Here is a 15,035-nt window from a genome sequence, read left to right as displayed (position 1 = left end):
CCTTAAAAAATTGCAAATAGAACTGCCATATGACCCAGCAATCCCACTGCTGGGCATACACACCAAGGAAACCAGAACTGAAAGAGACACATGTACCCCAATGTTCATCGCAGCACTGTTTATAATAGCCAGGACATGGAAACAACCTAGATGTCCATCAGCAGATGAATGGATAAGAAAGCTGTGGTACATATACACAATGGAGTATTACTCAGCTGTTAAAAAGAATACATTTGAATCAGTTCTGATGAGATGGATGAAACTGGAGCCGATTATACAGAGTGAAGTAAGCCAGAAAGAAAAACACCAATACAGTATACTAACACATATATATGGAATTTAGAAAGATGGCAATGATGACCCTGTATGCAAGACAGCAAAAAAGACACAGATGTATATAGCAGACTTTTGGACTCAGAGGGAGAGGGAGAGGGTGGGATGATTTGGGAGAATGGCAGTGAAACATGTATACTATCATGTAAGAATCGAATCACCAGTCTATGTCTGATGCAGGATACAGCATGCTTGGGGCTGGTGCACGGGGATGACCCAGAGGGATGTTGTGGGGAGGGAGGTGGGAGGGGGGTTCATGTTTGGGATCGCATGTACACCCGTGGTGGATTCATGTCAATGTATGGCAAAACCAACACAGTATTATAAAGTAAAATAAAGTAAAAATAAAAAGTTTAAAAAAAAAAAAAACAGTAAGGGTTAAGCCTCACCATCTTTGAGAATTTCCACAAGTTGGGTCAATTGTCCACACCAGTAGTTTATTGTGCCCAGCTGCTCAAAGAAGAGCAATGCCACTCAAAGGAACCAGACTCCACATTCATGTCTGTGTCTGTTTTTTTTCAACATGTATACTAATTGATCGTCCAAGTCACAGGCAAAAGGAAAAAAGAATTTACCCTAGCAGGGTTGCTAAGGTATTAACACCTATCCAATGCCCTGTAAATACTCTTACTTTGGCCGTGGCCCACAGAGTTAACTTCTGGAGTATTCAGCCTGATACAACAAAATAACTAATGACAATTAGACCACATAACTTTTTCCTACTTTTGCAACCAAATGTATAAATTAAGACGACATCTGTTTATATCACTTGCAAAATGTCTATACAGTCGGCCCTTCACATTCCTGGCTTTTATCCACAGCCATGGATTCAGTCAACCAGGGACAGAAAATAGCGCCCCCCCAAAATTCCAGAAAATTCCCAAAAGCAACCATTCACATAGCATCTACACTGTATTTCAGTTATTTCCACAGCATTTACACTCTGTTAGGTAATAGACGTAATCTAAAGATGATTTAAAGTAGAGGTAGGTTATATGCAAATACTATGGGTGATATTTTGTATTAGAGACTGGACTATCTGACCGGCTCTTAGGGCTGTTGGCGCCAATGCCTGCGGCTGTATACCAACATTGGGACAGCTTGTAATATGCAAGTCATTTAGAAAACACAGCTGATCACACATGTTCTTTACAGACATGTTCATACAAAGATGGAAATCAACATCTGTGGCGTCGATAGGTTTGATTAGCAAAAACAGGTATAACAGAGTGCCCTTAACTCTAATAATAGGTATGAGTAGGCTACGTGGTGAAGGGCAAGCCCCCATCCACCACCAGGACATGCCCTATAATGTCCAGAGACTCTAAAAGAAACATGACTGAAGTCTCAGCCATGGAACGGACTCACTCCCTGGGACCCTTTTCCCAATTGAGGCTCCAGCTGTGCTGTGATAGGGGACTTCCCAGCACTGTTAAAATCTGGATGTTGCTCAAAACCCAATTTGGTGATGTATTCTCTGCTCTGTTTCTCTTTTCTTTTCATGTTAGTATGTTAAAAGTAAGCTACATAATTCTCTAATAAATATCTGTATTATTTATTTGTAAAACAAGTGGCGTCTTTTGTTAACAAATCCTTTGAACCTGAGACGAAAGTGAAAAATTTCGGCAAAACATTAATTGGCACTGTGAGCAGGACTTGTGAAACAAAATGCCACTCTTTAAGAAAAGAGATTAAGGTTGATGAAGTTTTTATTCCCGGATGGGAAGATTCATTTTATTGCTCGTTAGCTAGGGAATGGGACGGATTCACTGGATTATGTGAGAATTGAAACTTTAAGTTAAAGAGGGCTGAACCATTAGAAACTATTGAATGTTTTTGGCTCACACAGGTTGAAAATGGATAAGAATGTGATACGCTGAGTGAGAAGCTGGATCCTCCTCTCTGCCTACCGTTAGGTACATGAAGCTAATTTAAAATTGTCTGAAGAGAAGTTTACAATTGGAAAAAAAGAATTATTCGATTTGTGAGTACAACTGTCCGTGTCACAATGCCAAGATTGTATTTTAGTTGCTCAAATCTTCACTTCTTAAGTCGGCTCTCCCTTGAGCCGGCGCACAGCTCTAACAATGTCCCCCACTCCCTTTTCTTTCTTTTTTCTTTTTCCTGTTGTGGCCTTACACCACCCCTGCTTCTGCCTCTGTCTCCCTCTCCATCAGCTAATCCCCTTCTAGCTTTCTCATCTCTCAGTGGGGGGAGGAGAAGCCCAACTTCTTCCACTCTGTCGCCCACTCTAGCATTTTTTTTTTTCTGCCTGTATTCTGAGTCCATTTGAGCACCATTTGGCCTGTATTTTGAGCTTTCTTGGTGGCTCAGCTGGTGAAGAATCCGCCTGCAAGGTGGGAGACCTGGGTTCAATCCCTGGGTTGGGAAGATACCTTAGAGAAGGGACCAGCTACCCACTCCAAAATTCTAGTCTGGAGAATTCCATGGACTGTACAGTTCATGGAGTTGCGAAGAGTCGGATATGACTAACAACTTTCACTTTTCACTTTGGTCTGTATTTTTAGCTATAAAACTATGACTACAGGAAGAAAAGGTGACTCTTTGGCACTGGATAGCCATGATATTCTTTAGACATGTTGACTAAAAAAAGATGTACAACTTGAGAGTTGCAAGTTAAGTTTTCAGTTCAGTTCAGTCACTCAGTCGTGTCCGACTCTTTGCAACCCCCATGGACTGCAGCACGCCAGGCCTCCCTGTCCATCACCAACTCCCAGAGTTTACTCAAACTCATGTCCATTGAGTCTGTGATGCCATCCCACCATCTCATCCTCTGTTGCACCCTTCTCCTCCTGCCTTCAATCTTCCCCAGCATCAGGGTAGTATTGGAGTTTCAGCTGCAGCATCAGTCCTTCCAATGAATACTCAGGACTGATTTCCTTTAGAATGGTGGTTGGATCTCCTCAGTCCAAGGGACTCTCAAGAGTCTTCTCCAACACCACCGTTCAAAAGCATCAATTCTTCGGCCCTCAGCTTTCCTTATAGGCCAGCACCCATATCCATCCATACATGACTACTGGAAAAACCATAGCTTTGAGTAGATGGACCTTGTCAGCAAAGTAATGTCTCTGCTTTTTAATATGCTAAGTTGGTGATAACTTTTCTTCCAAGGAGCAAGCATCTTTTAATTTCATGGCTGTAGTCACCATCTGCAGTGATTTTGGAGCTCAAGAAAATAAAGTCTGTCACTGTTTCCATTGTTTCCCCACCTATTTGCCATGAAGTGATTGGGGCAAAATGAGGACTGTAGCCCGGGAGGCAGCATTTCAGATAGCTCTGAGATACTGCTCCACAGTGGCAGTGGGAGAAGGACAATATATAAGGTTTGGGTGAAGGGCGGAGTTCAATACCATTAGAGGGAAAGTCGCTCAGTCGTGTCCAACTCTTTGCGACCCCAGGGACTGTAGCCTACCAGGCTTCTCAGTCCATGGGATTTTCCAGGCAAGAGTACCTGGAGTGGGTTGCCATCAATACCATTAAGCATTCATTTACAAGAAGTTTTCTGTTAGTCAACAGGATCTGATGTCACCATGAAGGGATTTATCGCTTCTCTAGATATGAGGAGATGCAAGGATTGAGATCATAAAATCTGTTCTTAAAACCATCAACTATCTAAAGACCTGTCCCAGCAGATTCCCTGCAGCCCAGAGTGCCTCCACCCTGAACTCTCTCAGGATTGTTGAAGGTCAATAGCTATAGCAGCGTGGGGCTCAATCTTGGTAGAAAGTGAAGTCATTCAGTCGTGTCCGACTCTTGGCCACCCCATGGACTGTAGCCCAACAGGCTTCTCCGTCCATGGGCTTTTCCAGGCAAGAATACTGGTGTGGGTCGCCATTTCCTTCTCCAGGAGATCTTCCCATCCCAAAGATTGACCGCAGGTCTCCCGCATTGTAGGCAGACGCTTTTACTGTCTGAGCCACCAGGGAGTTAGAGCAATCTCCCTACAGGCAGATGGCAAATGCCTTTGTTGTCCAGTCTTTGACAAATCTCTTGGTAAGTGCCAAATTGTAATTGACAGACTCCGGAGAAAACTGGTTAAAATGAATTGTTTTTTCTTCCTTTGAAACTATAAAACTGGTTCTTTTTGCATATGCAATTTAAAACAGCTAGATTTTTACAAAGGTCTGCCTAGAAAAAAGCTTGAAGTTAGCCTTTGCCTAGGCTTTCCAGATGGTGCTAGTGGTAGAGACTCTGTCTGCCAGTGCAGGATAAGAGATGTGGGTTCAATTCCTGGTTTGGGAAGATTCCCTGGAGGCAGGCATAGCCGCCCACTCTAGTATTCTTGCCTAAAGGATCCCATGGACCGAGGAGCCTGGCAGTCCATTGACTCGCAAAGAGCTGGACTGACTGAAGCGATTTAGTACAGCAGGCTACTTGAAATAAATACAGAGCCCAATGTGCCTGAGACTTAACCTTGGGCAAATTAGAATTTCAAGCCAAGGGGAAAAAAAGAGAGAGGGAGAAGAGTCAAAGAGACATTTTAAATCTGATCTCTGTCTGTCTGAATTTACCTTGTCTCAGTGTATATCTTTGTCAACTGGTTTAAAGAAAAGCAAGCACTTATGAATCAAACAACTACAAGAGAAATTAACCTAAATGAATTTCAGGTTCACGTGAACTGGGAAATATTCAATATTAAATATCTAGTATTAATGTTTGTTTGCTAATCTAATTAAGACATGTCTTTAATCATTAGCTTGTGCAATACCTTTATTGTGCCTAGGTTTAATGTAAGTGAAATTTGCCAACAAGGAAAGTAACTCAAGTGAAGAAACTTTTAATATATATATTTATATTTAATATATAATATATTTATATTTAAAATATATATTTATATATAAATATAAATGGGACAAGAGCTTTTAAATAAACTTGATTAAGAATAATTATACTTTAGGAATGTCTGTCTAAAATAATCTCTGAAGATTGGGGTAACTTGAATTTCTAGGGTTCTACTAAACTAAGTGATAAAAGTTTACTGAATAGCTACATCATTTCCAAATAAAATAAGATTTTGAAACATTAATTACTGAACACGACTGAACTGACTTAGCAGCAGCAGCAACTTTCTCTTACAGAGAAACTAAAGAGATTTTGGACTATTAATGAATATGTTTGGTGCCATCCTGAGATGTTCTCTATAAGAAAGCAAATGTTTTTAGAAATTAAACTGGTTCACCAATCTCAGTTTAGTTGCTTAGTCATGTCCGACTCTTTGCAATCTTGTGGACTGCAGCACGCCAGGCCTCCCTGTCCATCACCAACTCCCGGAGTTTACTCAAACTCATGCCCATTGAGTTGGTGATGCCATCCAACCATCTCATCCTCTGTCATCCCCTTCTCCCGCTTTCAATATTTCCCAGCATCAGGGTCTTTGCAAATGAGTCAGCTCTTGGCATCAGGTGGCCAAAGTATTACAGAATGCTAGTATAAAGTACAGTTCATAGTTGCTTAAGGAAAATAAGATGTGTGTTTTAAGTAAAAAAAAAAAAAAAAAAGCAATGAGAAATGGAATTGCATCTTATTAAGAAAAAAGAAAGTAGATCAGTTACAGGTGGCTGTTTCTAAATAAATAAAGTGATTTTAAAAAAAGAGAAAGAGGTTTTATGGAAAGTGGACCCCAAGAAAAATTTTGTACATAATACAGGTTTTCTTGAGATGTTGAACTGCCTTCAATAATGGATTTTACCTCTGAAGTGATAGGTTCTGTTTACCTTTGAAATCTTTTGTTAACTTTGGCTAAGCAAATGACTATTGTTTCACAATGATTGATATCATCCTGTTGGACTGAGTGTTATAAACCCTGCTGATATTTTTGATAAAACTTCCTAAAATTAAAATCTAATGAAGTTCTTTCGACCTCTGGCTGACTTTGGGATGCTTCAGAGGACCCTGAGACATCCCAAAGAGAGGTATTAAACTACATGGGTTCATTTGATATGTTAAATTACTTGGGAAGTATTGTTGGAAGAGTGATAAATCTCAGGTTATATGTATGGTTAATGTTACTAATATAGATATCCTAAAAATTATGTGGAAATCATAAAGATCTGATATGTCCTGATAAAGTGTTGTCAATTATAATTCTAGTTACCATATTAAAGTGTTACCTGTCACAGCAATGGCCAGGTTGCTTTGTCAATTGCAATATAGTTATATTTTAAACATGCCATCTATGGTTTCACTCTCATGTGCTTAGAAGAATATTGTTACTTCTTCAAGATTTATGGAAAAGACTTTATAAGATTAACTAGATAAACACATTTTACGTATTTTATTTTTAACAGTAAACTGGTACCAGACTGGAATTTGGTTTTCTCTCTCTGTTAAAAGAACAAAGTTTTCTTATAACGCAGCTTTTGATAACAGATTGTGAATTTCTTTGCCTTTAAGTGATTTATATTTGCTTGTAAAATCTTTTGTTACTTTGATAAAGTTTTGCAACCCCACAGACTGTAGATCACCAGGCTCCTCTGTCCATGAGATTCTCCAGGCAAGAATACTGGAGTGGGTTGCCATTTCCTTCTCCAGGAAAGTAAATAAGTATTATTTCACAGTGATCTATGGTACATGTAGATAAAGCTCCTTCTGCTTCTACAAATTAACCCCTCACTTGACCTCCTGGTGGCTCAGACAGTAAAGCATCTGCCTGCAATGCAGGAGACCCGGGTTTGATCCCTGGGTTGGTAAGATCCCCTGGAGAAGGAAATGGCAACCCACTCCAATACTCTTGCCTGGAGAATCCCATGGAGGGAGGAGCCTGGTTGGCTACCTTGTTGTTATATTATTAAAATTTTAATCAAGTTTTTAAAAGGATACTCTAATTTTGTTTATAAAGCTTATATCTGGACTGGAATGCAAAAGTAGGAAGTCAAGAGATACCTGGAGTAACAGGCAAATTTGACCTTGTAGTACAAAATGAAGCAGGTCAAAGGCTAACAGAGTTTTTCCAAGAGAACACACTAGTCATAGCAAACACCCTCTTCAAACAACACAAGAGAAGACTCTACACAGGGACATCACCAGAGGGTCAACGCTGAAATCAGATTGATTATATTCTTTGCAGTCAAAGATGGAGAAGCTCTATACAGTCAGCAAAAAGAAGACCAGGAGATGACTGTGGCTCAGACCATGAACTCCTTATTGCCAAATTCAGACTTAAATTGAAGAAAGTAGGGAAAATCACTAGACCATTCAGGTATGACCTAATCAAATCCCTTATGATTATACAGTGGAAGAAGTCACAAATATATTCAAGAGATTAGATCAAATAGACAGAGTGCCTGAAGACCTATGGACAGAATCTCGTGACATTATACAGTAGGCAGTGATCAAGACCATCCCCAAGAAAAAGAAACGCAAAAAGGCAAATGGTTGCCTGAGGAGGCTTTACAAATAGCTGAGAAAAGAAGAGAAGCTAAAGGCAAAGGAGAAAAGGAAAGGTATACCCATCTGAATGCAGAGTTCCAAAGAATAGCAAGGAGAGATAAGAAAGCATTCCTCAGTGATCAATGCAAAGAAATAGAAGTAAACAATAGAATGGAAAAGACTAGAGACCTCTTCAAGAAAATTAGAGATACCAAGGGAACATTTCATGCAAAGATGGGCTCAATAAAGGACAGAAACATATGGACCTAACAGAAGCAGAAGATATTAAGAAGAGGTGGTAAGAATACACAGAACTATTCAAAAAAGATCTTCATGGTCCAGATAACCACGATGGTATGATCACTCACCTAGAGCCAGACATCCTGGAATGTGAAGTCAAGAGGGCCTTAGGAAGCATCACTACGAACAAAGCTAGTGGAGGTAATAGAATTCCAGTTGATCTATTTCAAATCGTAAAAGATGATGCTGTGAAAGTGCTGCACTCAATATGCCAGCAAATTTGGAAAACTCAGCAGTGGCCTCAGGACTGGAAAAGGTCAGTTTTCAATCCAATCCTAAAGAAAGGCAATGCCAAAGAATGTTCAAACTACTGCACAATTGCACTCATCTCACACACTAGTAAAGTAATGCTCAAAATTCTCCAAGCCAGGCTTCAACAGTACGTGAACCGTGAACTTCCAGACGTTCAAGCTGGTTTTAGAAAAGGCAGAGGAACCACAGATCAAATTGCCAACATCCGCTGGATCATCAAAAAAGCAAGAGAGTTCCAGAACAACATCTATTTCTGCTTTATTGACTACGCCAAAGCCTTTGACTCTGTGGATCGCAACAAAATGTGGAAGATTCTTAAAGATATGAGAATACCAGACCACCTTACTTGCCTCCTGAGAGATCTGTATGCAGGTCAAGAAGCAATAGTTAGAAATGGACATGGAACAATAGACTGGTTCCAAATCGGGAAAGGAGTACATCAAGGTTGTATATTGTCACCCTGCTTATTTAACTTATATACAGAGTGAAGTCGCTCAGTCGTGTCCAACTCTATAGCCCACCAGGCTCCTCTGTCCATGGGATTCTCCAGGCAAGAATACTGGAGTGGGTTGCCATTTCCTTCTCCAGAGTACATCATGAGAAATGCTGGGATGGATGAAGCTCAAGCTGGAATCAAGATTGCCAGAAGAAATATCAATAACCTCAGATACGCAGATGATACCACCCTTATGGCAGAAAAGAAGAACTAAAGAGCCTCTTGATGAAAGTGAAAGAGGAGAGTGAAAAAGTTGGCTTAAAGCTCAACATTCAGAAAACAAAGATCATGACATCCGGTCCCATCACTTCATGGCAAAAAGATGGGGAAACAGTGGAAACAGTGACAGACTTTATTTTAGGGGGCTGCAAAATCACTGCGGATGGTGACTGCATCCATGAAATTAAAAGATACTTGCTCCTTGGAAGAAAAGTTATCACCAACCGAGACAGCATATTAAAAAGCAGAGACATTACTTTGCCAACAAAGGTCCATCTACTCAAAGCTATGGTTTTTCCAGTAGTCATGTATGGATAGATGTGGGTGTTGGACTATAAACAAAGCTGAGAGCCAAAGAATTGATGCTTTTGAACTGTGGTGTTGGAGAAGACTCTTGAGAGTCCCTTGGACTGAGGAGATCCAACCACCATTCTAAAGGAAATCAGTCCTGAGTATTCATTGGAAGGACTGATGCTGCAGCTGAAGTGCCAATACTTTGACCATCTGATGAGAAGAACTGACTCATTGGGAAAGACCAAGATGCTGGGAAAGATTGAAGGCAGGAGGAGAAGGGTGCGACAGAGGATGAGATGGTTGGATGGTATCACAGACTCAATGGACGTGAGTTTGAGTAAACCTTTGGAGTTGGTGATGGACAGGGAGGCCTGGCGTGCTGCAGTCCATGGGGTTGCAAAGAGTCAGACATAACTGAGTGATTGAACTGAACTGCTCTTGTTAAGTTTGCTTCTTTGAGAATGCAGCAAATGAATTTCCAAATGGTAATACAAAAATATCACCTGGCCAACACCCAAGCATTCACCTGCCCTACTGTTTGGCCAATAGAAGCATAAAACCATAGACTCTTGCAAAGGTGGTTAAGTTATCTAGACTTTGATAACTGCACCCATTTACTGACAGAGGCAATGGAAGTACTGCTGTATGAGCCAACTTCTGAAGTTTGAGAACTCTGCTTATTGGAACACTCCATCAGCAACTGTGAATGGACTGTTTTCACTAAAACCTACAATACATCCTACATTGTTACTTACAGAATCAGTAAGACTGCTTGTGTTATTTCGCCTTGTTCCTATGTTCTTCAGTCTAAACAATCCTGGGGCCGATTGTTAGGGTCATTACATGAATAATCTTGTTTAGGCCTCAAGGACAAAGCAGAGCAGACCTCTGACCTTGCTTCTACATCTGCCGGGACACTGCCCTGACTGGGAGTGACTGGGAGTGACTGGGAGTGACTGCCTGCTGTGAGCGCAGGGCTTGCAGCACCATGGGTAAAATGGGGGAGACATCTCGAGATGGCTGAGCCCCTGGAGGGGCCTGGCCTACCAAGCCCTAGGCTTAACTACATTCCAAGTTTTACACAACAAAACAAACAGCATTAATATCAAGCCAGAGCTGTAATTTGGTCACAGATTGATGGTGATAATGATTTGCATCTGTCCTGGGATTATAAACGGAACCCGGAACTTCCATCTTTGAATTCTCACCCCTGTGCTGCCAGGGACCCTTTCCCAGCTGGCACTCCAGATGTGCTGTGGAGTCTTCCCAGCACTGTTTAAGTCTGGATGTTGCTCAGAATCCAATTCGGTGATGTATTCTCTGCTCTGTTTCTCTTTTATTTTAATGTTAGTATGTTGAAAGTAAGCTAGATAATTCTCTAATAAATATCTGGATTACTTTAAAAATAAGTATATAAAAGAAACACAACTACATGGGCCACATCAAGGGGGCCTCCAAACCCCCCAAGTAGTTTTCTTTAAATGTTTTCCTTTCAAGTCTTTTTGTCATTTCTGCATGAACAAATCCTGGTGCAACTACATTCACCTTAATTTTCTTTCTTGCTACTTCTTTAGCAAGAGCATGTGAAAATCTGACTAATTCTTTATTAGCACTGTGCATAAACTGGCCAGAGTTTCCTCTGAAACCAATAACACCTCCTACATTCACAATGGACCTGCTCTGCTGTTTAATCATTGTCTTCATGGCAGCTCTACAGGTCAGTATGGAGCCCAGGAGGTTAGTATGAAGCAGAGATAGCATATTCTCAGCATTTTTCCTTACTAAGAGTTTATTAATTCCAGCTGCATTTACCAAGAAATTAATTGGACCCAAATTCTTGCCTCTGTTCCTTCAAATGTGTTTTGAACGTCATCTTTTTAATGACCGTCTCAAAGCTCAATGCCAAATAAACTCCACCCAGGTCTCCAGCTGCAGCCTCTGACCCCTCGGAGATTCCAGGCAACAAAGGCCAGTCAGTATTGGCTCTGTGCCATCAAGCGGCCCACCGCCCTGTTGATGCCCCTAGACCCTGCCCACCTGGGACAGAAAACCTCAGGGCTAGATGGGGAGGCTACAAGGGCCCGCCCTTCCCAACCACCTCCCAGGTTTTTTTTGATGTGTTTTACATGGTATTAATGGACTGCCCAGGTGACTCAGTGATAAAGAATCTGCTCGCAAATGCAGGAGATACAGAAGACACAGGTTCAGCCCCTGGGTCAGGAAGATCCCCCGGGGGAAGAAATAGCAACCCACTCCAGTATTACTGCCTGGGGGATCCTACGGACAGAGGAGCCTGGCCAGCTGCAGTTCAAGGGGTCGCACGAGTGAACTAAGTGCTTGTCCCATCACCAAATCCTCCCAACTTTTTAATATTGAAGTATAGTTAGTTTACAATGTTGTGTTCATTTCAGGTGTACAGCACAATGATTCAGTGGGACTAGAATCTAAAAAAGAATGGATATGTGTGTATGTATAACTGATTCTCTCTGCCATACAGCGGAAACTAACAGACCATTGCAAATAAGCTATACTTCCATAAAAATTAATTTAAAGACAGAATTCTTTGTATAAAGTTCTCTCAATCTAAATTTATTTCTCACTGGGTATGGGTTAGCAATTGTGAGACTATTTTATATACATATGAGGGTTGAACATATAAGTGAATATAGTGTAAAAATGAGAGCCAAATTTTTGCTATCAAGGAAAGAATTTTCAAATAGAGGAAGCTAGAATGGAACCTGTGTGTTAGATTGAAAGCAGAGATATCAATATGAATTCTTTCTGAGAGAGAGAAATCAAGCTCCATCCGCTGACAGGGCTGGTAAGCAAGGATATCCCACTAGCAATGAGCATAGCTAATATCCAAATCTTGGTTTCTAAATATCACCTTCCAATAAAAGGAAGCAAGACTTCTTACAGAAGTGGTTGATTCCAGGGCTGGGGAAGGGAAAATATAAGAACAATTTATGATGCCAGAAAAAAAGAAGTAGTTGAAAAAAGATGGGGCATGTCAAAAAGAAACAGGAGCCAATCTGAAGAAGCTCACAATGACAAAGCTGAAACAGTTTGAGCAACAATATAAATAAAATATTGGATTATAATCCATGAAATAAAATAAATGGTCTCTTGGATAAGAGACCATAGTGATATAAACTATTGGCTAAATAAAAAACTGGGAAGAAGAGAGAGTTCTACGTTATGGAAGAATTCCAGTTAATAAATGTAGGAGGGGGACTTTTCTGGTGGTCCAGTGGCTCCCAATGCAGGGGGCCCGGGTTCAATCCCCAGTCAGGGAACTAGATCCTACATTTCACAACTAAAAATTCTGCATGCAATGAAGACTTGTTGCGGCCAAAGGAATAATTTAAATGTTAATAAATAAATGTAGAAGGAATGAGGGAAATAGAAAATCATTTTTAGAACAAACACCACAGTAATAATTGTGTGTGAGATCCACTGATGGATGCCAACATTCATGGGCAAAAGTTTGAAGAGAAACAGAATGTTGCATAGTCTTAAATATATTCCTTCAGATATTTATTCATTACAAAGAGAAATATAGTAACTTTACAGTAAAGAAACCTTAACCAAGTGATCAAAGTTGACATTATCAGTAATAAGACATATCAGAGGGCAGCATCATGTATCCCCTGATAGGATGAACTAAGAAAGGCACATCATTTCTATACTATTCTTGCCAAAAATGCACAATCCCAATATTATCATAAGAAAAATCAGGACAAAATTTTTTTTAATATCAGACTGCGGCACATTCTACAAGTAACTGACAAGTACTTTTTTTTAAGTCTCAAGGTCATAAAGACTGAGTAATTATTACAAAAGAGAGGAGATTTAGAAACCACAAAAAAATAAATCCAACGTGAGATACTGGATGGCATCCTGGAATAGAATAGAAAAAGAACATAGTGGAAGAGCTGTGAAATATAAATAAATAATGTCTGTGGTTTAGCTAGGAGTGTTGCACCAACACTATTTTAGTTCTTTTTGGTTGTTTTTTTTTTTTTTCCTTTACTATTTTTAGTTTTGAACATTGTACTGTGCTTACACAAGATGTTCTCATTAAGAGAATTCAGATGAAGGGATGAATAAAACTGTAACATTTGCAACTTTTCTGTGCCTCTGGAAATATTTCAAAATTGATCATTTCTTTTTGTTTTACTTAATTTATTTGTGTTTGGCTGTGCTGGCTCTTCGTTAGTGCATGGGCTGTTTTCTCTAGTTGGGCTGAGAAGGGGCTATTCTTCACTGCGGTGCACGGGCTTCTCATTGCGGTGGCTTCTCTTGTTGCAGAGCACAGGCTCTACAGGGCAGGCTTAGTAGCTGTGGATACACGGGCTCTGGGGCACCTGGCATCTTCCGAGACCAGGGATTGAACTCATGCCCCCTGTACTGGCAGGCAGATTCTTATCCACTGCGCCACCAGGGAAATTCAAAATTTATAATTTCTTAAAAGACACTTCAAAGACCTGCCATTTCTGATCTTCTTCTGTATCCTTCCACTGTATGAAGGATGAAAGCTTTCAACCAGGCAATAAAAAGGACTTCTAAAACTCTTTCACGTCATCCCTTATTCATTACCCTAAGCCATGACTCTTTTGTGTCATATATATTGACCACCCTTCACTGTCTTGTCTTTTTAAAATTGTGTTTATTTGTTTTTGGCTGTGTTGAGTTTTCACTGCTGTGTGCGGGCTTTCTCTAATTGCGGGGAACAGGGGCGAGTCTCTAGTTGTGATGTGGGGGCTTCTCACTGTGGTGGCTTCTGTTGTTGCAGAACATGGGTTCTAGATGCTCGGGCTTCAGTAATGACTACTGTGACTTTTATCACCTTAGATTCACATAGTCTGTTCTTGAACATCATGTAAATGGAATCAAACAGTGTGTTTTCTTTTTAATTTAGTCAACCAAATTTGAGATGCCTTCAAATTCCAGTCTTAAGACTCTAGACTTTCAAGCAGACTAGCCTCTGATCCCATTCAATTCACGCATTCAGTCAATGATTCAACAAGTATTTATTAATATTCTACTGGACCTCGGGCATTCTCCCAGGCACTGGGGACACGGTTTGGAATGAAACTGACCAAATCCTTCATTCTCACTGAGCTGATATGCTAGTGGGGAAAGCTGATTCTAGAAACACAAACAAATAATATTTCAGAGAGTAATAATTACTATAAAGAAAAGAATTAAGCTGGATAAGCCAATGGGGTAAGAGGCTGGTAATTTAGACAAATTTGTCAGGAAAGGATTCTCTGGACTGGTGATATTCGAACTGAAGCCTAACTAATATAAGGACACATCTGAACGTGTCCCCCCACCCAAATTCATATGTTGCCAAAGGTGATGATATTGGTAGGTGGGATCTTTGGAGGTGATCTGGTTGTGAGGGTGGACCCCCTCATGGATGGGATTAGTGTACTGATAAAGGATATACTTCAGGGAATTTTCTGATGGTCTAGTGGCTAAGACTCCATGCTCCTAATGCAGAGAACCCAGGTTCAATCTCTGATCAGAGAACTCGATCCCACCTGCCCCAACTAAAGAGCCTGCATGCCTCAAATGAAGACTGAAGATCCCATGCTGCAACTAATACTCGGTGCAGCCAAATAAATAAATATCTTAAAAGAGAGAGCGATCTGAGAACTCCTTAGCCCTTTTCACCACTTAGGTCACATTTGGAGAAATGCTATGTTTACACAGCAAAGGAAACTGTAAACAAGGAGAAAAGACA

The 15,035-nt window shown here is 40.5% G+C and overlaps 1 pseudogene; it reads right to left on the bottom strand.

Moving 5' to 3' along the window:
- Positions 1-1,595: 1,595 nt before the first annotated feature.
- On the bottom strand, positions 1,596-13,657 carry LOC128063960 (3-oxoacyl-[acyl-carrier-protein] reductase-like; annotated as a pseudogene).
- Positions 13,658-15,035: the final 1,378 nt, after the last annotated feature.

The sequence above is a fragment of the Budorcas taxicolor genome, chromosome 18, assembly GCF_023091745.1.
Source record: "Budorcas taxicolor isolate Tak-1 chromosome 18, Takin1.1, whole genome shotgun sequence".
Classification (NCBI taxonomy): domain Eukaryota; kingdom Metazoa; phylum Chordata; class Mammalia; order Artiodactyla; family Bovidae; genus Budorcas; species Budorcas taxicolor.
Note: the sequence above shows the minus strand (reverse complement) of the source record. Positions and strands in the feature narration are given on the sequence as shown.